The sequence below is a fragment of the Rhinopithecus roxellana genome, chromosome 3 (genome assembly GCF_007565055.1).
Source record: "Rhinopithecus roxellana isolate Shanxi Qingling chromosome 3, ASM756505v1, whole genome shotgun sequence".
In the NCBI taxonomy this organism is placed as follows: domain Eukaryota; kingdom Metazoa; phylum Chordata; class Mammalia; order Primates; family Cercopithecidae; genus Rhinopithecus; species Rhinopithecus roxellana.
The window spans coordinates 104,305,426-104,328,735 of NC_044551.1; the positions used below are offsets into that span (position 1 = coordinate 104,305,426).

The 23,310-nt window shown below is 36.1% G+C and overlaps 1 pseudogene; it reads left to right on the top strand.

The window, feature by feature from the left end:
• Positions 1–13,728: 13,728 nt before the first annotated feature.
• On the top strand, positions 13,729–22,543 carry LOC104666995 (annotated as a pseudogene).
• The last annotated feature ends 767 nt before the right edge of the window (positions 22,544–23,310 follow it).

Here is a 23,310-nt window from a genome sequence, read left to right on the forward strand (position 1 = left end):
TTAGTCTGTGACTATTTTCAAGGCAGATCATTTTCCTTGCTACTCACCGGATATGTTTCTGCGTGTTTAGGACTCCCTTACTCTGAGGTCATTATCTTTGGATTTGGGGGGTTTCTCCTAAAAGATTCTAGAATTTGAGTATGCTGTGGATGTTTCCCCTCACAAGTATTAAACTTGGCAACTTTCCTTAAGGGAAATGACGAATATAGGGCTCCACTTAAGTTCTGGACTCTATAGATGAGGGAGTTGCAATCTTTTTCTACGAAGGGCTATATAATAAATATTTTAGTGGTTTCTGGTCATGTACTTCCAGGCCACATTATTTCTGTTGCTATTTTTTTAATTTTTCTCATAATTCTTTAAAAATATAATAACCATTCTTGCCTCCAGAGCCATAAAATCCCAGGCCATGGTTTTGATTTGTCCCATCGCTTATAGACTCCTGCCTGAGTCTAACTTCCCCTTTCTCATATTTTTTTTTTGACCTCAGAGATCCTTCAGAGTTCACTGATGTCTTTTTAAAGTCCATAAAATACATTTTTCTTCTGGCATTTTCAATAGTCTTCAGTTGGAGCGTCAGTTAGGCTATCTAGTACTGCTGAGAATAGAAATTTTATTTTATGCAGTATATAAATATTTATTTCGATTACTGCTTGTATTTGCCGTTTTCTATTTTTCCCATGTTTTTGGTCTCAGACCTTTCTGGCATAACCTTCCTTCTCTTTCAAATACATTCCTCCATTGTTAGCCTGTTGGTTAAATTCTTGCAATCTGTATTCTTTTTAAAAGATTGTTTCACCTTGTATGCAATTGTATGTCCAATTTTATTTTCCTCAAAATTTGGAAGGTACTGTTGGTTTCATTTTATTTACGCTGAATGGAATTAACTGCTTTCTGATTTTGGAGAATTATTATTTTTTTATTAATCCTGGGAAAATCTCAACAGTCATCTCTTTGAATTATCTATCCCTCATTCTATTTTTCTGTTCTTTTGAAACTCCAATTAGATGTGTGTTAGACTTCTCAGAGTCCTTTATGTCTTTTACTTTCTCTTTCATTCTCTCCCTTTATTTCTTTCTCTCTTTCTCCCTGCACCCCTCCCTATATGACTTTCCAGTAATTTTCTGTAATCTATTTTCTTGTTCACTTAGGTTCTCATTGGTTACTGTTCTGTTTTTTAATTCATCTATTGTATGTATTTTTGTTTCTGTAGGTTTTTATCCTCTTATATTCTAATTCACTTTTGGTGATTTCTTATTAATTTCTCATGTTGTTGGTTTTTTTTTCATTTACATCCTTAAAAACATTAAACATGCTGAATGTTATAGCTTGTTTCTGGTAATTACAACATCTGTAGAGTCTGAAGTTCTATTTCTGTTATTTTACTCACTGTATCTGATGGTTTTATTGGGATGTTCCACGTGGTAATTCAACGATGCCTACAACGAGAAGGTAGGCTTTCCCCAGGTACCTGGGTGCTTATCAAATCCAGGAAAGCTGGTTTAAATTAATTAATTAAGACTTTTAAACCATGTGAGTAGTAACCATTTAAATCCATTTAAATGTCATTCCTGCATGTGGCCTTACTTTAAGGTAAAGGTCTCAGGGGGGATTATATCACTGTACCCATGACCGAATCAGAGATCAACAAATTTCGTTGCTATTTCTTTTGGCAGTGCTTTGTTATTTTTCTAGCTTATGTTTTCACTAATGGTGAATCTCTTCAGAGGCACAAGCTTTAAGCGTTTTCTGTATTCAGACTCTCCATTAGCTTTTTATAATAAAAGCTCTTTGTTGCCACAAATCACCAAATGTTTCCAGGTGTTGCTGTATTCAGTGATTTCCATGCCTGCTTTGTTTCTAGCCTCTTGAGATTTTTCCTTTTTTCTCCATCTATATTTAAAAATGGACATCTTTAATAGTTTCTGTGTCATATTTAGGTGTTTGAGAGCATGATAATTTTCAGGATTTTCAAAATCTTGTGTTAGACATCTAACTTTAACTTTTTTTCCTTCAGAAAATATAAAATATTTAAGATATAGGTTCTAATCTTTTACTGAAGTTAGTTACTATTACCATGATCTTAGGGAAGTCATTTACACTTAGAATCTCAGTTTCTTTGTCAACGAAATTAGGGATCTAAGAATACCAATTTCACAGTACTGTAGGCTGGTGTATATATGGTAATGGGTATCAATATACTTTTCAAAACCATTGTTAAAGCAAACTATGGCCTGAAAAGGACTCTACTTCTATATTTGAGTCCTTGTGGATGAACTGCAACCTAACTTAATAGATAGACAAGATTGAAAACCTAACTTAAGAGTACGAACCTGTAACACTAGCTGAGTCTTGGCCAATCCCACGAGCCGTACTTCAACCACTCATGCACTGCTGAGTGTTCAGACTGTGTTCAGATAAGGCCAACGGTGAGCTGTAACCAATCCAGTTGTTTCTATACCTCACTTTTGATTTCTATATGTCACTGAGACAGCCAAGTGTGGAGGGGTCCCTAGGGAAACTCCAGCTTGTGCACTGGGAGAACAGGATGGGGTTTTGGGACGTTCAGGAATTTGCAGGAAGGAGGAGCGTGGCCTCTCCTGTCCCAGAGTGGAACCTGGAATTCAGTCTGTGAGGCGGGAAGCCTATACTAGCAGGACTCACTTTGCTGAGGGTCTGTTTCCCTTTTATCCCCCTTTTTTCTCAGTAAATTCCATTTTCCTCACCCTTCAGAGTGTCTGCAAGTCTAATATTTCATGGGCATGTGACAAGGACCCCATTTGCAGCTGAACTAAGGAGAAAATTCTACAATATGACTCCCCCCGTTCCCTTTTTTTTTTGGTCTATAAATTTGTTCTGACCATGAGGCATCCCTGGAGTCTCTTTGAACCTGCTGTGATACTGGGGGCTGCCTAACTCATGAATTGTTCATTACTCAATTCAACTTTTAATTTAAGTGAATTTTTTTAACACCATAGTGAGCTATACAAACATTTGATATTATTATTATAATCATCATTATTCACAAGGCTCAATCAGGTTCTCTAAGCCAAAAGTTAGAACTATTGCTGATATATAATGATAAATTTCAAATGTTTCTGATACAGAAAAGGAAGTATTTCTCCATGGACCTTATGAAAATTAGTATTATTTTTTGGCAAATGAAACAAAAATCACATCTATAATTAAAATGAAAAGTTATTTGTATTTATATATCACTTAGCAAAATAAGTTTAAATAAAACAAGTAAAACACAGTTCTCTGATAATACTCTTGCTAACTTTGCTAATATTCCAGGGAAGAAACAAAATATCTCTTATTTCTAAGTCAAAGTCAAATACGAATATTGACTTTCTCAATATAAAATGCTGTTTGCAAGCAAGGTAGAATTAAACTCTCACAAATAATTTCAGGAACAAAATATTCAATTATTATCTGCATCTTGTGGTATATATGCCATCTATACAATTTAAAAGACTGTTACTGCAACTTTTGATTACAAAATCTCTTTTCCTTATTTTCTGAAATAGGTTTGCATGCAAGTTTTAATCATAGTTATTCATATGACTTATAATGATGTATTATGTTTCTGTGCTACATTATTTATTTGCCTGACAAAGAATTTACTACTTTACCTTCTAGCCAGGGCAGTACAGGAAGACAGATTTTCTCTGAACTATAAATTTTGAAAGTTCATCTAGTTACACATATGCTTTGTTTCATGATCACATGGTTACATTTGGGGCTTCTGTGGGAAATACTGTTGCAATACATGGTTTTTTTTTTTTTTTTTTTTTTTTTTGGCTAATTTTTGGTAAGGAATCAAAGCATCGAATATCAATGCCAGAAGATATATTATCCTTCTTAGTTCAGTAAGAATTTATTTTAATTGGGCACATTTAGAAAATTTATGACAGGGAAAGTAACGCTTGCTTCCAGAGAGCAAATACAAAACAGCAAATCAGAATTCAACTTGAAATACTTTTTTAAAGTTTCTATTTATCTATTTTTTGAAAGTTTAAAAAAAATTCTTCAATTTCTGAAACACTAATAGAAATAACTAACCCTGTAACTATACTTTTAAGTACTGAATAATGTTAATTTAAACAGCCCAATAAACTTGTGTGTCTGTTTCCTACAGATAAGAAAACAGAAAATTGTGTAAATAACTGGTACAAGGAAATTTAGACAATAAGTAGTGAAGTCCAAATTTGAACATGGCTTTGGAGTCTGTTACCTCCTCTCTATATTACCTCCAAGTCAGTTGTTAGGAAACTAGTTTTTCATTCCCAATACTGTTGATGAAGTCCTCATCACTTTCCTGATTTTTGAGTGATAGGTCTTAAAAATATTTGGATTTTAAAAGACTGCTTGATGTCTTAAATAATGTTTTATTCATCTAACTTCAGTGAATATAGCTGCAAGGAAGCCATTTTTTTACAGGGGACACCCAGGGAGCATGCTCTGACCCATAAGTCATTCCTTAATTTTGCAGCTATTCTCTAGCTTTACAATTCTGAATTAGATCTAAGTGCATTACCAGGGGAACTTTAATATTCCCCTCAGCCCTATTAAAATTTAGACAGGCATTTTGACTTTAGGTCGCTGACCTTCCTTTTCTTAGGGCATTTACCTAAGAAAATTTTCCTTTGTAAATTCTTTCTCTGACTCTTTGAGATGTAAATCTTCCCCTGGCCTCTTGCCAGCATTACAACCCTGGAGTGCATTTCTCAAAGACCTTGAGGCCATCTCTTAGAAAGATAATCAAGAAAGATAAGGCCACTGTCCTCTAGCCTCTGTGGAAGAGTAGGAGCCAATTAGCAAATACAGATGACCTAATCACATTAGCCAACTCCCCACTCCTCCACATCAAAGTCCTCTAGTACTTTTCCATTAGCTCAACCCAGCATTTAAAAGTCCTCCTACCTTTTGTTTCAGACAGGCCCTCTGCCCTGCTGCCATAGCCTTGACTCCTATTGCACTTGTCTTGAATAAAATCTTTCTTGTCATGTTTAACAAGTGTTCAGTACAACTTTTCTATTACAAGGTCAAGATATCCCTCTATATCTCTGGAGATGAGATCAAGATCCAGAGGTGGACTGCTTTTAAATAAATGTTTATGTATGTTGTTGACTGCTTTATATTGTTTTCTTTTTTTCATTTTTAGTTATTAGCTAGTACTCTCTGATAATTTTTTTTTTTTTTTAATGTGATCCAGCCTATGTAGACTCAGGCATAAAATCCAACATTAGTCAAATACAGTAAATTAGGATATGTTCCCAGGTGAAAGACATAACTTTTAGCTTTGTCATATTCAACAATTATTTGTATCTTTATATAAGCATCTCCATTTAACTATTAATAATAATAATGATTGCGGCCGGGCGCGGTGGCTCAAGCCTGTAATCCCAGCACTTTGGGAGGCCGAGACGGGCGGATCACGAGGTCAGGAGATCGAGACCATCCTGGCTAACACGGTGAAACCCCGTCTCTACTAAAAAATACAAAAAACTAGCCGGGCGAGGTGGCGGCGCCTGTAGTCCCAGCTACCCGGGAGGCTGAGACAGGAGAATGGCGTGAACCCGGGAGGCGGAGCTTGCAGTGAGCTGAGATCCAGCCACTGCACTCCAGCCTGGGTGACAGAGCGAGACTCCGTCTCAAAAAAAAAAAAAAAAATAATAATAATAATAATAATAATAATGATTGCTAATGCACTAGGCACTTTTGAAGTGCTGGGTTTATAATGGAACAAGTGAGACAAATTCCCTGACTTCAAGGGGCTGGCATTCTATTTTGTTATTATGAGTAACAAAAACAAAAAGACCTCTACTTCATATTATTTAAGAATGAGCAAAAATCCTAAGCTGAAAAAGATAAGCATTGGATCTTTGAGCATTTAAGATGTTTAGTAAATATATACAATTAGGGTTTAACGTTTCAAAAAAGCACATTTTCTACTGAAGGTCATTAACTGCTGATTCACACTTTGTCAATTATGATATTTAGCTCTGGCTTGATATGATTTGCCCTCTGCAAATCCTTAGAGCTGCTAAATGGAGCAGAATGCTGAGCTGATTGAGGAACAGAAATATTTCAGTAAGGTTTTTGAGGCGATACACACACATACATAATATTGGGTGAGAAAAAAAAGAAAACAAATTCTCTCTGGGGCAAGAAAAATTGAGAAATTTGTTAAGAGTTTACACAAAAGTCAAATGTTTTACAATCTATGATATTTTCCTGATGGTATTTTACTTAGCATAAAAAAAGTCCCTATAGTTTTCTTTCCTATGTATTTACATCAGCATTTTATTTCTTTATGTTGCTATAGAAGACTTAATTCATTTAGATGTTACTGTATTTTGAATTGTGATGCCATTATAGTGCCATGTCAATAATGGCACTTATTTTTATTGTTGGCCTAGAGGTAATACAGGCTCATTGCTGAATGTATTACAAACAGAACGTGGGTACAATTTCTGGGTAACATTCCAAAGATCTCATTTCTGTGACTTGATCAGGTACTTTAAAAACTGTAATAATCAGAATAAGCACAACTATATTGGTTTATGTGTGTTAAATAATGAGAAAAGACAAATCTGACACAAACTTTTTTTCAGGAAAAAAAATCTGTTAGAGGAATTCTAACAGAATTCTAACAGCCATAAGCTTTTTTTTTTTTGAGACGGAGTCTTGCTCTGTCCAGGCTGGAGTGCAGTGGCCGGATCTCAGCTCACTGCCAACTCCGCCTCCCGGGTTTACGCCATTCTCCTGCCTCAGCCTCCCGTGTAGCTGGGACTACAGGCGCCCGCCACCTCGCCCGGCTAGTTTTTCTTCGTATTTTTAGTAGAGACGGGGTTTCACCGTGTTAGCCAGGATGGTCTTGATCTCCTGACCTCGTGATCCGCCCGTCTCGGCCTCCCAAAGTGCTGGGATTACAGGCTTGAGCCACCGCGCCCGGCCGCCATAAGCTTTAAATTAAATCTTATTACCAACAAGAAAGTTATAGCCTATTGATTGTCTTAGCCATTAATTCACTCAAGGCATCATTTCAGTCTCTATAGAATTTAGCTGTTTTAATTTACTTATCAAAGCTAAGGACAATCAGCTTCCTTTACCTTTTCACTAGGCAAATCAACAGAGTAATTTTCTCTAATCAGATACTATTGAATTGCAAAGAAACAAATCTCATAGCACCCTGGCTGGTCACTTCACATAAACAAACTACAAACAGACAAATCTCTTAATAAAACCATTATTTTAGTTTCATAAGGGTGATTGAAAATACGGTAAAACCATTGATTTCCACACCATAACACCACTGGCCATCTAATTCTTTTTAATTTTGCTTCTGTGTATATGTCTTCATGTTTCTGTGTGTTACAGCAGTAACAGTTAAAAAGTGGCAGTATGTTGAATTGCCCATTATGTCTAAATATTGAATTTGATGCCAGTGAAATTCGACTTCTATGACAAAGAAAACACAACCTTTACTCAGGTATGCAAATCTAAATCCCCTGTTGAAATTCCACCATTAGTTCTTTCTTGAACTTTCTCTGAACATTATTATCCTATTGCTCTTGATCTAACCACATTACCAAGTAAATTAATGCATGCTTGAGGTTTTAGTTCCATCAAGGAGATATGCACTATTCTATCCAGCCTTGGGCCTCCTCAAATCTCAGCCTTCTCATGTTATAATTATTATTAAAGGAAATAACAAGATATCTTTTTTACATACCCTACATTTATATAACTGGGAAAATATGCTCATATATATTATCTTGTTTTACATTTGAAATACACTGAGTTTAGTGGTAAAGATAGTATTTTTTTCCTGATGTGTCATCTAATTAGATGACTTAATATTGCCTCAAGCCTAACATCAACAAAATTAACCTCACTTTCCTACCCTCCCCATTGCTTCCTCTCAGAAATCCAGGCTAGCCACCTCAGCTGCGTTCTCTGCCTTCTACCTGTTCTGTGAGAACATCCTATTGTTTGTTTGAAATGGCTCTTGAATCTGTACCTTCTCTACTTCCACATCCCTTCCCCATTTTTGCTCTTCATCATTGCATAGTTAACTCACTCTAACAACTTCCAGATGGTTTCCTTAACTAGATTTTTTTCTCTTCATACAGCATACTGAAACCAAGCCATCTTCCTAGTCTGAGAATTTCAGCAGCAGGCAAGCTCAAAGAAAATCACTGTTTTCCCATTTTCCTTTGTATAAACTTAAACTCCTCCTAGGCATCTAAGGAACTTTATTCTCTGGCCCATCTTGCATTCCTCACTTTATTATCTTTTACTATATACCAACACGGCCTCCTAAGTTCAGTCAGATTTCACTCTTTAGTATTGGTCTTACATACTGCTTTCATTCTGACACCTGGGTTTTGGCATATGATGTCTGACACTTCACAACGTCTGTTCTTAACCATACTATAAAGCCGAAGTCTAATCCCACTTTCTCAAATCCTTCCAGCCAAAACTTAACTCCTCTTCTGAACCTTAATTTTTGTACTTGTAATGGTCAGCTCTTTGTTTTTCTTTACTCTGTCTCACTACATTCACATAGAGGTCATATTGTAAATGGCATTTTTTTCCTGTGCAGTGTGAACCATCTGAATTGTATTGTTTTTGATAGTTAGATTCTGTTTTGTGGGGCAGCAGGAAAATTATTTTTCCTTTTACTTTCTTCCTTTTGCCTAAACTTCTGTGAATGGTTAAACTTGAACCTGCTGTACAGACACTCAGATTGGCATGTAGATGGTGAGAGCTCTGCATTTGGTTTCTTTCACTATGAATTTTTGGTGACTAGAAACCTCTGCTTCTCAAACTAACAATTCATCTCAAGTTCTAAATACAAGCATCATGGCAGCTTGGGACTGCAAAGTAGTGTGGTCTACCATGAGTAAACAAATTATTTCATATGGCCAATATATCCACAAATATCAGTAAAATGCTTTGTTTTCCTTTTAAAGTTGATAGACAATTTTACAACGAGTGTTCTTTGTTTCTGTTTTGAGACGAAGTCTCACTCTGTCACCTAGTGCAGTGAGTGTCACTGCAGCATCACCGAGTGCAGTGGCGTGATCTTGGCTCACTACAAGCTCCGCCTCCTGGGTTCAAGCGATTCTCCTGCCTCAGTCTCCTGAGTAGCTGGGACTATAGGCGCCCACCACCACCCCCGGCTAATTTTTTTTTTGTATTTTCAGTAGAGACGGGGTTTCACTATGATAGCCAGGGTGGTCTCGATCTCCTGACCTCGTAATCCGCCTGCCTCGGCCTCCCAAAGTGCTGGAATTACAGATGTGACCCACCGTGCTCGGCCTACAGTGAGTGTTATTTTAAGATAATTACTGAACATGCCAAGGGGCTAAGGTTGACATTAAGCCTCATACATGAGATCATTGACTAAAACAAAAAAGAAAACATAACTAAAAACCTTTATTATAACATTTAGTCTCTGAAAGAGGAAGAACAGGAGTCATGAGCAGAGACTTATGGGGATCATCATTTTCAATCTTCTGTTAAAGTAGCTTAAGGAGATGATATTTCTTGATAACACAAAGCACCATTTTTTAATGAATACATTAAAATAAAAATAAGTTTTTAACAAAGTCCATTTTTTATAACATATATCAAAAAAAAAAAAAAAGAAACTACTCTGTCAAGCGCCATAAAACTGACATGACTTGCACTGATTCAAGCACTTGGTTGGAGGTTGAAAGGGCACCAATGAGAAGTGTGACATTGGGCTTTATGAGAAGCATCAGTAAGCTTCCTAAGTGGCATGTTCTTAGCAAGTGCTATGGACTACAAAATCAAAATCAATGATTTTTTTTTTTTTTTTGAGACATTAACTTTCATTTGAAGGCAACTATTTTCCTCAATTCTATTCCTTTTTCTAATACTTTTCTTGGGTAATAAAATACATATAACATAGCATTTCTCATTTTAACCATTTTAAAGTATGCAATTCAGTGGCATATAGTAAATTCAGTGTTGTGCAGCTATCACCTCTGTCTAGCTTCAGAATATTTTCATCAACCATAAAGGAAACCCTGGATCCCAGGCAGCTATTCCTTATTTTCTTCTCCACCCAGCCCCTTCCACCACTAACCTGCTTATTATCTACATAGATTCACCTATTTGGATGTTTCATATAGACAAAATCATGCAATATGTGACTTTCTGTGTCTAACTTATTTAACTAGTATCATGTTTTCAGATTCATTCATGTGGTACTGAAATGGCTTCATTGTCTGGAGTAACACCTGAGGCTTGTTGTTTCACGGCCATGGAGAACAAGGATGTGGACACATAAAGAGTGAGGTTGAGACTGGAAGTTTAATAGGTGAAAGAAAGAAAATAGCTCTCTGCTGCAGAGAGGGGACTCAGAAAAATGGGTTGTTGAATCCTTGGTGAAATGCAGGGGGTCTTATTGATGAGCTGGTGAGGAGGCAGTGTCTGATTTACATAGGGCATGAAAAACTGGTTAGACCACCAGGTGTGTTATTTGCCTAGGGTGCAAATCTCTGGTAGCCTCCACCCTCATCTTTTATTATGCGGGCAGGTTCCCTGCCTGAGCTTTGCCATGTTGCCCATTTCTTTGTTCCTGTACACATGGTGACACAAAGGGAAGATGTAGCCTCTATGTTGGATATGCCTGGCCCTGAGATAGCCCTTTTCTATTGGTGCAGCTGCCAGGATTACCCCATGCAAGCTTCTAGCTTGCTTATTTATATTTGCAGCTCCATTTTTCAGGCTGCTCTTCGTTAGAAAAGAAATGCTTTTGGGGGCTACTTTTTGTTCAGGGAAGCTTTGCTGAGGACTCTTTTGCCCTCACTATCTGCCTAAATAATTTCTTTCTACCTCCCGTATCAGTAGCATATACTAGTACTTTATTCTTTTTATGACTGAACATATTCCATTGTTTGGTGATACCACATTTTGTTTATTCATTCATTAGATGATGAAATTTTCAGTTTTTCTTTCTTTTTGGCTATTGTGAACAGTCCTGCTCTGAACATTTGTGGACAAGTATTTGTTTAGACATTTGTTTTTTATTCTTTTGGGTATATCTAGGAATGGAATTACTAGGTGATATGGTAATTCTCCATTTAACTTATTAAGGAACAATCCAACTGTTTTCTACAGTGGCTAAATCATTTTACATTCCCATTAGCAATGTGTTACAGTTCTAATTTCTCTACATTATCATCAACACTTGTTATTTTCTATTAAAGATGTTTTATTTTTATTATAGCTATCCTAGTATGGGAAATTCTGTGGTTTTGATTTGCATTTTTCTAATGTCTAATGATAGTGAAAATTTTTTCATGTGTTTGGCCATTTGTATATCTTCCTATGCCTAATACTTTACATTGATCCTATGATTCTAATACTTTTAATCTATAGCATAATTCAACCTATATCCTCCCAAGGATTATCTATCGGCTAATACTAAAAGATGTTTTTTAAAAAGTTCTTACTGTTAGGGAAAAAGACTATCCATATAATTTAGTAAACTGCTTAGTTTATAATTTTTGGCTATTTTTTAATGTAACATTTATTAGTAAATTTTTGCTCTTCAAACAGCATGAGATTTAAAAAGTACGTAAGATATGTATCCCTGAAAAGAAACCATTAACTTTCTTCTAGAATTATTTCCAAACTGTGACTCATTTGTAATTTACTGGAATAGTAAAGTTCATTAAGGAGATGAAAGTACAATGTATCTGATTGTTTTGGGCCTATTATATTCTTTAGGTGAGCTCCAAGTAAGGTTCCAGTATCTTGCCTTTTCTCCCCATTTTAAATAACTTTTCACTAAATTCAGTAAACTAGTGGGTAGCTGGGTGTTGGGGTTCTGAGAGGACAATATCTTCTCTAAAAATTGCATCATTAGATTTTCTCACCCCATAGTTCTCGCCTGTTCTATTGCTGTCATTCACATCTCTATCATTTTAGCCAGAAACAGGTTTTCCTACTCATTGAGTTCATTCTGTCCAAAAAAGTGAGACAAACTCTCATTCCATTGTGATGACTCTTTTTCCTAAGACCTTACTTAATTATCTCTCTTGAAGGTTTTTTTTTTTTCTTTCATCCAACACTTAACAAATTAGAAAGAGTCCAAGAGCCTGGTGAAGTGAGGGGATTTCAGCTTTGTGTTGGGGCATAGGGAGGAGTGGGGGGCACGGAGCTGCTGTAGGCAGTTGTGGGGCACGGCTTCAACCACACTGATTCTCTCTAGGATTCATTTAAAATGAAAAAGGAGCAGCTGAATTATCCTTCTGCCTGCTCCAGGCTATTTTTTGTTTACACCCTGAGTTTTATAATGATTATAAGTATCCACTACTTTTTTTTTCTTTTTCTTTTTTGAGACGGAGTCTTACTCTGTCGCCTGGATGGAGTACAGTGGGGCAATCTCGGCTCACTGCAACCTCCATCTCCTGGGTTCAAGCAATTCTCCTGCCTCAGCCTCCCGAGTAGCTGGGATTACGGGCACCCACCACCACACCCAGCTAATTTTTGTATTTTTAGTAGAGACGAGGTTTTACCATGTTGGCCAGGATGGTCTTGATCTCTCGACCTCATGATCTGCCTGTCTTGGCCTCCCAAAGTGCTGGTACTACAGACGTGAGCCACCATGCCCAGCCATATCCACCGCTTTCAAAAGAAAAACATATTGAGTGTGACTATTGTTTCAAAGAAAACTTTTAGTAACTTGTCCCCAAGTGGATTCCTATCTCACTTTCATGGTACTAGAGGATAATCATACTTGAGTGTACTTACCATCTTACCATAAATAACAATGTATGTTTGCTGAATATAATACAGCTGCACACCTCAAAAGGGGAAGCAGATTTTATTTGTTATATTTGAAACTTTCTAATTGTACAAAAAAGTCCCATAGATAATTATTGTAGTTAATTAACTGTGGCTGTAATACGCTATGTTGCAGAGCAATTAGCCACTTCACTGTCATATGAGAGAGCAGAAGAGGGCAAAAAATGCTGTCATTGTAATTATTCAAGGTTATTGTAGAGAATGCTTGTCTATATTGCATGTTTAAAATGACCCTGCATCAACATAAGCAAATTAGTGATGCCTGTTTTACTCAACCAAATTTATTTAAAACTTTGAGGCAACCCTAATAAAATTAGACAAACCTAAAAATGATAAGCAACCCTATATGCTATTAAAAGCAAGTTATTGAAAAAAAAAATTAATGTTCATTAGGGTTACTTCCAGAGAATGGAACTTAGAAAATTTCACTTTCTTGTTTGTTTCATAGAGAAAAAAATATATATAATTATTTATATATTGAAGAAAATTAGTTAGTGTTAGAAACAAATTGGTAAATATATAAAGAATTTGCTACTATTCAAAGTTCACTCTTTGAATTTTGCTTTACATTGGCTATAGAAACAAATAATTCAGGAAGAAATCCCTGACGGGAATTGACTCCAACAGATGGTCATACACTGAAGTTTATATTTACCACTTCCATGCTTGGAAAGTGCTTTCTTTTAGAATTATTTCCAAACTGTGACTCATTTGTAATTTACTAGAAAAGACAAAGTATAGCAAAGTTCATTAAGGAGATGAAAGTACAATATATCTGACTGTTTTAGGCATAGTCTTTAGGTGATCTCCAAGCAAAAGAATTATATGTGTTGTGATTAAAGGATATTAAAACAGAGCCAAGTAGTATATTCCATGGAGACTTGTTTTATAATTGTGTCTTTGGAACAAATCAGTCAAAGTCTTATGTCAGGATCTTTACCAAAGTTCTCTGGTGTTCTTCAGAGACAGGGTGTGTTGAACACCAGTTTCTCCAGTGGACGGCCAGCAGAGAAAGGAACGGGAATGCACAGAAAAATACTTTTGCTTGCAGGGTAAGGCGTGTTCTTCACAGTGACAAAATTTGTGCTGCTTTACTTGTTTCTGCTTCCTGAAACCTTACATACAATAGTACTCTTTAAAAAGAGGAACAAAAAGACACTGAATGTGAAGGGCTTGTTAATGTTGCCCATTTACTCAGTCATTGATTCAACAGGCATTTTTTTTTTTCACCATCTACATTGGATTAGAAACGTTAGAAATTAATACATCATATTTTCTCAAGGTGTTTCCTCAAGGAGCTCACAGTCTAGTAAAGTGATGGACTCAAATAAGTACATCAGTATTTTAGTTTCTAATAAAGGTATGCATAAAGGGTGTTCTAATGGGGTATAAAGGAAGGAGTGGCCATTTTTTGGTAGGGATGACCTTATAGGAAAATAAAAAGAATGTATTTGTTCATTAATTCAACAACTCTTTAAAGATTGCATGATATTTTCCAGGCTAGAGATACAGTAACGAGCATGACAAAATCCTTGTTCTCTGGAAACGTACAGTGTTTTGAAAAGTGGATGGTTATCACCAGCAGACAAGGAGGAGAAGAGCATATTTCAGATGAAAGCACAGGGGCTTTGTGTATGTACTGGATTTTAGTCACATGCCTGTCCTACCCGCCTGTCACTTCTAGCTTAAACTGCTAAATTCCCCACTACCTCACCACCCCCTGCCCCTACCACACACAGAGAAATAATGCTCACGTATTTTTGTGTATAAAGGAAGATATTGGTAATTAAGTGGAGAAACAAAGATGTGAGACAATCAACAAGTGGTTTGACTATAGAGTTAAAGTTTTGCCAGGTAGTGAGGAAATGGGCTAGATTTTTTTTAACTCAATGACGTAGAATCATCAGTTGGCCCTGGAGCCGAGAGGACATTGTGTACTCTGGATGGTGATCATGTTGTTCCATGTGCAAGATAAGCTGAATAGAGAAATCATGTCAACAAAATAAAAAAGAAAAAAATGGAGCAGACTCAGACAGAAATTAGAGACCATGTATAAATTTGCCAACTTCATAAAGACTTTCTAATTCAGAGTTTACTCTTCACAGCATGAATTGTACTTCCAATATCAGATTCTATGACCTATTAATACCTTTGTCACAATTGTCTTCCATTTTCAGCTTGGCCGTCTACACTATTCTATGATCAGAATGAGCATTCAATTCAAAATACACATTAGAGTGCTTTCAGTGGGTTTCTGTTGCTGTGTATCCAAAAGTAGCAAGTGGTGTTGGGGTATCTTTCTTTAGGCAGTTTTGCAAGGCTAAGAAATAGTGTGAGAAAACAAGGCACAGGAAGTAGACCTGAGACTGGAAAGAAAGCCAGGGACAGAACACGAATAGTTTTGTATACCATGGTTAAAAGTTTAGCTTTATAATCTAAACAATGGAAATCACTGCAGACCTCCAGAAAAAGGAGTGGTATGATCAGGTTGCATTATAAAAAGATCACTTGAGAACTTTAGAGAGCTTATAAATGGAGACAGAGCAAGGCCTCTTAGGAAACTATGAGAATATCATTAGTACGAGATATTAAGAATCTGTAGTAAGGCAGTAGGTATGGAAATAGATATTTAACATATCAATGTTGTGAAATTTATAAGACTTGGACATTGATTTCAAAAAAAGGAGGAATGACAGATTAATGACTGATACATGCCAATGCTTCATCAGTAAGGGAAATCCTAGAAGTAGTGGTACAAAGAATTAGTGAAGTTGGGGAGATATTAGTGAAGTAGTCTTCTTGTCTGAGGTATTACCCAAAGTTCTTTGTCTCACGACCAAGAAGAATAAGGGGCATGGTCACCAAGGGTGAGTTTGAGTGAAAGTTTAATAAGCGAGAGAGAAAAGCTCTCCACTGTGGGGAGGGGCCCAAGGAAGGTCAGCATTTCACAGTTGAGTACAAAGACTTTTATGCAAAAGTGAATGGGGTGGAGTGTTTCATTTGCGTAAGGTGAAAAAAACAGTTAAGACTGGGTATTTTATTTGCATAAAGCAGTAATTTACAACAGCTCCACCCTGCACCTCTAGTGAGCATGTGGGTCCTTATCCTGAGTTACTCCATTGTTTTATTTCCGTTACTACACATGTATCAGCAGATGGAATTTACCACTGTGGACATGTTTGGTTTGTGTAAATCCTCTGATCTGTGCAGCTGCAAGCATGTCTTAAGGAAGTCCCCTGTGTAAGTTCCCTTATCTGAGTATGCCCAAAAAGGAGAAGAATGTGCTCACTGAAGCCCACTGTGTATGGACAGAACTCACTGGTTGCAGAAAAGACAAAGGTATTATTATTATTATTATTATTATACTTTAAGTTCTGGGATACATATGCAGAACATGCAAATTTGTTACATAGGTATACACGTGCCGTGATGGTTCACTGCACCCATCAACCCGTCATCTACATTAGGCATTTCTCCTAATGCTATCCTTCCCCTAGTACCCACCCCCTGTCAGGCCCCAGTGTGTGATGTTCCCTTCCCTGTGTCCATATGTTCTCACTGTTCAACTCGACTTATGAGTGAGAACATGCGGTATTTGGTTTTCTGTTCCTGTGTTAGTTTGCTGAGAATAATAGTTTCCAGTTTCATCCATGTCCTGCAAAGGACATGAAGTCATCCTTTTTATATGGCTCCATAGTATCCATGGTGTATATGTGCCACATTTTCTTAATCCAGTCTATCACTGATGGCCATTTGGGTTGGTTCCAAGTCTTTGCTATTGTGAACAGTGTTGCAGTAAACATACGTGTGCATGTGTCTTTGTAGTAGAATGGTTTGTAATCCTTTGGATATATACCCAGTAATGGGAGTGCTGGGTCAAATGGTATTTCTAGTTCTAGATCCTTGAGGAGGCGCCATACTGTCTTTCACAATGGTTGAACTAATTTACACTCCCATCAACAGTGTAAAAGTGTTCCTTTTTCTCCACATCTTCTCTAGCATCCGTTGTTTCCTGACTTTTAATGATTGTTGTTCTAACTGGTATGATATGGACTCTCATTGTGGTTTTGATTTGCATTTCTCTAATGACCAGTGATTATGAGTTTTTTTTCATGTGTTTGTTGGCCACATAAATGTCTTCTTTTGAGAAGTGTCTGTTCATATCCTTCGCCCACTTTCTGATGGGGTTGTTTGTTTGTTTTTTTTTCTTGTAAATTTAAATTCTTTGTAGATTCTGGATATTAGCCCTTTGTCAGATGGGTAGATTACAAAAATTTTCTTCGATTCTGTAGGTTGCCTGTTCACTCTGATGATAGTTTCTTTTGCTGTTTAGAAGTTCTTTAGTTTAATTAGATCCCATTTGCCAAATGTTTGCTTTTGTTGCCATTGCTTTTGGTGTTTTATTCATGAAGTCTCTGCCCGTGCCTATGTCCTGAATAGTATTGCCTAGGTTTTATTCTAGGGTTTTTATAGTTTTTGGTCTTACATGTAAGTCTTCAGCCCACCTTGAATTAATTTTTGTATAAGGTATAAGGAAGGGATCCAGTTTCAGTTTTCTGCATATGGCTAGCCTGTTTTCCCAACACAGTTTATTAAATAGGGAATCCTTTCCCCCATTGCTTGTTTTTGTCAGGTTAGTCAAAGATCAGATGGTTGTAGATGTGTGGTGTTATTTCTGAAGCCTCTGTTCTGTTCCATTGGTCTATGTATCTGTTTTGGTACCAGTACCATGCTGTTTTGGTTACTGTAGCCTTGTTGTATAGTTTGAAGTCAGGTAGTGTGATGCCTCCAGCTTTATTCTTTTTGCTTAGGATTCTCTTGGCTATACAGGCTCTTCTTTGGTTCCATATGAAATTTAAGGTAGATTTTTCTAATTCTGTGAAGAAAGTCAGTGGTAGCTTGATGGGGATAGCATTTAATCTATAAATTACTTTGGGCCATATGGCCATTTTCATGACACTGATTCTTCCTATCCATGAGCATGGAATGTTTTTCCATTTGCTTTTGTGCTTTCTTGTTTTCTTGAGCAGTGGTTTGTAGTTCTCCTTGAAGAGGTCCTTCACGTCCCTTGTAAGTTGTATCCCCAGGTATTTTATTCTCTTTGAAGGAATTGTGAATGGGAGTTCACTCATAATTTGGCTCTCTGTTTTGTCTATTATTGGTTTATAGGAATGCTTGTGATTTTTGCACATTGATTTTTTATCCTGAGACATTGCTGAAGCTGCTCATCAGCTTACGGAGATTTTGTGCTGAAACAATAGGATTTTCTAAATATACAATCATGTGATGTGCAAACAGATAATTTGACTTTCTCTCTTCCTATTTGAATATCCGTTATTTCTTTCTCTTGCCTGATTGCTGTGGCCAGAACTTCCAATACTACCTTGAATAGGAGTGGTGAAAGAGGGCATCCTTGTCTTGTGCCAGTTTTCAAAGGGAATGCTTCTGAAATTGTGGCAGTAATTAATAGCCTACCAACCAAAAAAAGCCTCGGATCAGACGGATTCACAGCCGAATTCTACTAGAGGTATAAAGAAGACTTGGTACCATTCCTTCTGAAATTATTCTAAACAAGAGAAAAAGAGGGGATCCTCCCTAATCATTTTATGAGGCCAGTATAATCCTAATACCAAAACCTGGCAAAGATACAACAACAAAAATAAAAGAAAAATTCAGGCCAATATCCTTGATGAACATTGATGCGAAAATCCTCAATAAAATACTGGCAAACCAAATCCAGCAGACGTAAAAAGCTTATCCACCATGATCAAGTCAGCTTCATCCTTGGGATGCAAGGCTTGTTCAACATACACAAATCAATAAATGTAATCCATCACATAAACAGTACCAATGACAAAAACCTCATGATTATCTCAATAGATGCAGAAAAGGTCTTCAATAAAATTCAACACCTCTTCATGCTAAAAACTATCAATAGACGAGGTATTGGTGGAACAGATCTCAAAAGAGTAAGAGATGTTTATGACAAACTCACAGTCAATATCATACTGAATGGACAAAGGCCTTTTTATGGTAGACTTTGCTTCCTTATCTGTGCTTGCAGCTTGGTTTTTCAGGCTGCTGTTTGTTGGAAAGAATTCTACCGAGCATCTACCCTAACTGCCTGCATAGCTGCCTTCCTTTCCCTCTCTTTTGCTGTGGGATTTTGCTTTAGCACATACTTGTGAGATCATAAAGTATTTGTTTTTCTCTGTCTGCCTTATTTTACTTAGTGTTATGTCCTCAAGATACACCCATGTTGTTGCAAATGACAGAAATTCATTCTTTTCAAAGGATAAATAATATTGTGTGTGTGTGTGTGTGTGTGTGTGTATGTGTGTGTGATTATTACCATTCCTCTGTCAATGAACATTCAGGTTGTTTTCATAACTTGGCTATTGTGAATAATGTTGCAGTGAACATGGGGGTGCAGATATCTCTTTGAAATGAAGATTTTATTTCCTTTATATATATACCCAGAGGAGGGATTGCTGGATCATATGTTATTTCTATTTTTTACTTTTGGGGAAATCTCCAGGCTGTTTTCCATAATGGCTATACCAATTTACATTTCCATCAACAGCGTATAAGTTTTTCTTTCCTCCACACCGTTACCAAAAGACCATCTTTGTCTTTTTGCTAATGGTGATTCTACAGTTACACAAGATGAGGGAGTTATGTAGCTCTAATATAGAGGATGGTGGTTATGGTTAACAATAGTGTATTGTATATTTAAAACTTTCTGAGAGGATAAACCATAAGTGTTGTTACCACACAGAAAAAGAGAGAAGAAAAGAAAATGGTATCTGAATTGATAGATACATTAATCAGCTTGATTATGACAATAATTTCATAATGTATAAATTATATATCAAAACATCATGTTGTAAGCCTTAAACACATAGAGTTCCTATTTGTAAAAAGAAAAATCTGGTAATTGAATATCAGATGTAAATTTCCCTAAGCCTTACATCTTTTTAATCAACTTGATGAAGACATTCTAAGTACAATGGAAGTCTCTGTGTTAAGTGTAATGTAATATAAATTCTTGACCAGATGGTTTTACAAAGGTAACATTCATTTTTCAAAATTAAACAACTGACATATTAAATGCCCCCATAATTGGCTTGCAATTTTAATAAAGAGCAGAATTCAACATAGGGATTTCAGCAGGGATATACAGCTGGGTAATGAACACTTCCTAAGATCATTGTTATTGAGTTATACCTACACTTATTTTGTCCTTTTAAAAATTATTATAGCTGTCATTTGGAGACTATGCCACAGACAGGGTAACAAATTCATATGTATTATTTAAATTGTCCTAATAATTATTCTCTGAAGCAGCTTTTAATATCTCCATTTTACTGTTGAGAAAATATAGACACAATGAGCTTCAAGTTCAATAACTTGCCAAAGGTCATAGTATCTATTTAAGCTGAGATATGAGGCCACTTCTGTCTGACTCCATAGCCTGCGCAAGGAACAGTTGTGTTGTGTATTGCCTTCCAAATACCAAACAACAGGTGAATGAAGAATGCACAACTCTCTATAGGATTGAACCTGCCCATCTACCATTTACGTTCTTCAGTTCTCTCACATTCCAGACAAGTTTTCTGGTGACTCTATGGGCTGGGTAACAGTGGGCAGGGTGACAAGAAAGAAAATGCCATGGTGGAAAAGCAGATTTAGGAGCAGAGAATCAAATGGTTATGTCTTTCTCCTTTTTAGCCTCTGTGGCAGCAACTACTGAACCTTAGTATTAACCCAAGCAGCATATGAGAACAGGAGGCCATGTGTGGCTGGTTCCACCTCCCGGTGTCACAAGAGAGACTCAGTGTGAGGGACTGTTTATTTTTGAGAGGTGAGATCACAAGACACAGATTTGAGACCAGCTTTTTGATTTATATTGCAAGTAAGACCAATTTTTCCTTGCTGCAAATAAGAGAAAAGTCACTTTTTATTAATAGGGCACAGAGCAAATCTTAAGTAGTTAATGTTAGTTACATCCTAGGAAACCTTTGCAAATGCCATCTCTTAGCTTGTTCTCCAAATGTAAAGGTTAGAAATCATTTCAGGAAGCATGGTCACACATTATAAATAACTTCTCCTTCCGTTTAAGCTGCTGTAAATTTATATACATAATTCACTGTTTTTCATTAAGGAATAATGCCAAGAGAAGAAAACAACAGGTTAAAAAAGTGATCTAATGCTGGAGAGGAAGCAAGAAACCAGGCCTGGACATCTTTCTAGAAATAGAGTGGGCCCTTTCTAGACAGATTATTCCATGTTGTTTGGGTAGTTTGCTTTGGGGCAGAATATAGGTTACCTCGTCAATACTGTAACTATTTAGCCACAGGGGGCTGTTTGGATTAAAATTAAACACAACTAGACATTTAATTCCTTAGTTATACTAGAAATCAAAAACCAGAACACAGATGAAAAAAACACTAATGAGTAGGAGGGAACAGTCTTCTATATCAAAGAATGTTGCTTCATTAGCCCTGCCTTTTGTATTTAGATAGTGTCAAATATTTTTGATGTAAACTTCCTTCATATTCATTTATTTCCAAATATTTCTTTAAAAATTAAAATCTGCCTCTATCTGTATTTTTTTCTTTTCCTTTAAGCTAAGACAAAACACTTTGGAATGGTGCCAAGTACTATGCACATCTATTCATTCATCTATCCATCCATCTACCCAACTATTGTCTATGTTTCTAGAAATTTCTTTAGCTTCCTAAATGTGTGAAAAAGTAAATAATGGTAATGAACTATATTCTATTCACCATCTAAATATTTTGGATTGAAATAAGTACCCTGTTATAATATAGGATATGTGTCTCTGTAAGCATTATCAAATGATGTATGAAGTTAAATATATAAATAGTATATATTTAATATAAATATATAAATAGTATATATTTAATATAAATATATAAACATTTGTACATTTCTTAATAAAAGATCTTTATTGCATAAATGTATTAAGTTTTCTATACACATATACCCATATGAAAGAAGAGAATATTGCAAAATTATTTGATTTTTTAAAAATGATATTATTAATAGCTAGATTCTAGATCCTTTTAATATATCCAAGGATGAAGAATTGTTGGTTGTAATGTAAACTCAACACTTAAATTTCAACTTCCACTTAAGCTTGGTATTTGGTTGGTGGGAACCACACAGGTTCAACGTGCCTATCTGGGAATGTGACTTTTGTACAGGGCCCATGTACCCTGAACCCTGGCCACTGCATGATGTTTGTTTGCAATGATTGCAAGGTGTTCAGATTTTGTAAATACAAATGTCATAAAAACTTTAAAAAGAAACACAATCCTTGCAAGTTCAGGTGGACCAAAACGTTCCAGAAAGAAACTGGTAAAGAGCTTACAGCGAATAATTCATTTGATTTTGAAAAACGTAAACATGAACCTACAAAGTACCAGCAAGCGCTATGGAATAAAACTACTGATATAATGAAGAGATCAAACAGAAACGTCAAGCTAAATTTATAATGAACAGATTGAAGAAAAATAAAGAGCTACAGAAAGTTCAGGAGATCAAAAATGTCAAGCAAAACATCCATCTTATCCAAGCGCCTCTTGCAGGCAAAGGAAAGCAGCTGTAAGAGAAAATGGTACAGCAATTACAGCAGGATATGGACATGGAAGATGTTTCTTAAAAACCTTCACATTTCTGCATGTACACTTGAAAATATCCTTTGGAGACTTACAACTTCTAAATTATTTATTTTTTTAAATATGGTCCCTTAAAAGGTGATTAAAAACATTTCTCCTACATTGCTGTCTGTAAGACATCAGATATTATGAATGTTAGCTTGCTTCTTAGTGCTAAACCTTCACTGATAGATGTACTTGTGTAAATCATGAAAATTCTGTTTGTAAATACAGAAATGAATTGTGGACATAAAATGGTCACATTATTTGGATAATGGCAGCAGGAGGCATTTATATAATAACTAATGAAAAAAATTCATGGCAAGTGATATATAAAATGAAATATCCTTTGCAGTAAAATATTTCCTTTATTAGTGTTATAGAAGGGGAATATAATAAGGAACTAACTATCTGTAAGACAGGTATTCTCAAATGATATCCTTTATTTTGATTTCAGTGTTTCCTGTTTTAGTGTATTAGCATCTTAGAGGAAAATAATAGCCTTGTTTGATGAAGCCTAATTATGCTGGACTATTTTTGACCTGGTTTAATCGTTTTTATAGGTAACTGTGGATGTCGGAGATGAGAGCTGAATAATATTTGCCAGAAATGGCACTAAACTCTATAATTTCTGCTTTGAAGAATACTCAGTTCTAACTCGTGATTCCTGGTAGAAAAACTTTCATTTTTCTAGCTTAGCAATGATCTAGAAGCAGAGGAATTCCAGTATATTTTAAAATTAATTGTGTGGTTTTCTTTTTTAAAAAGCTCC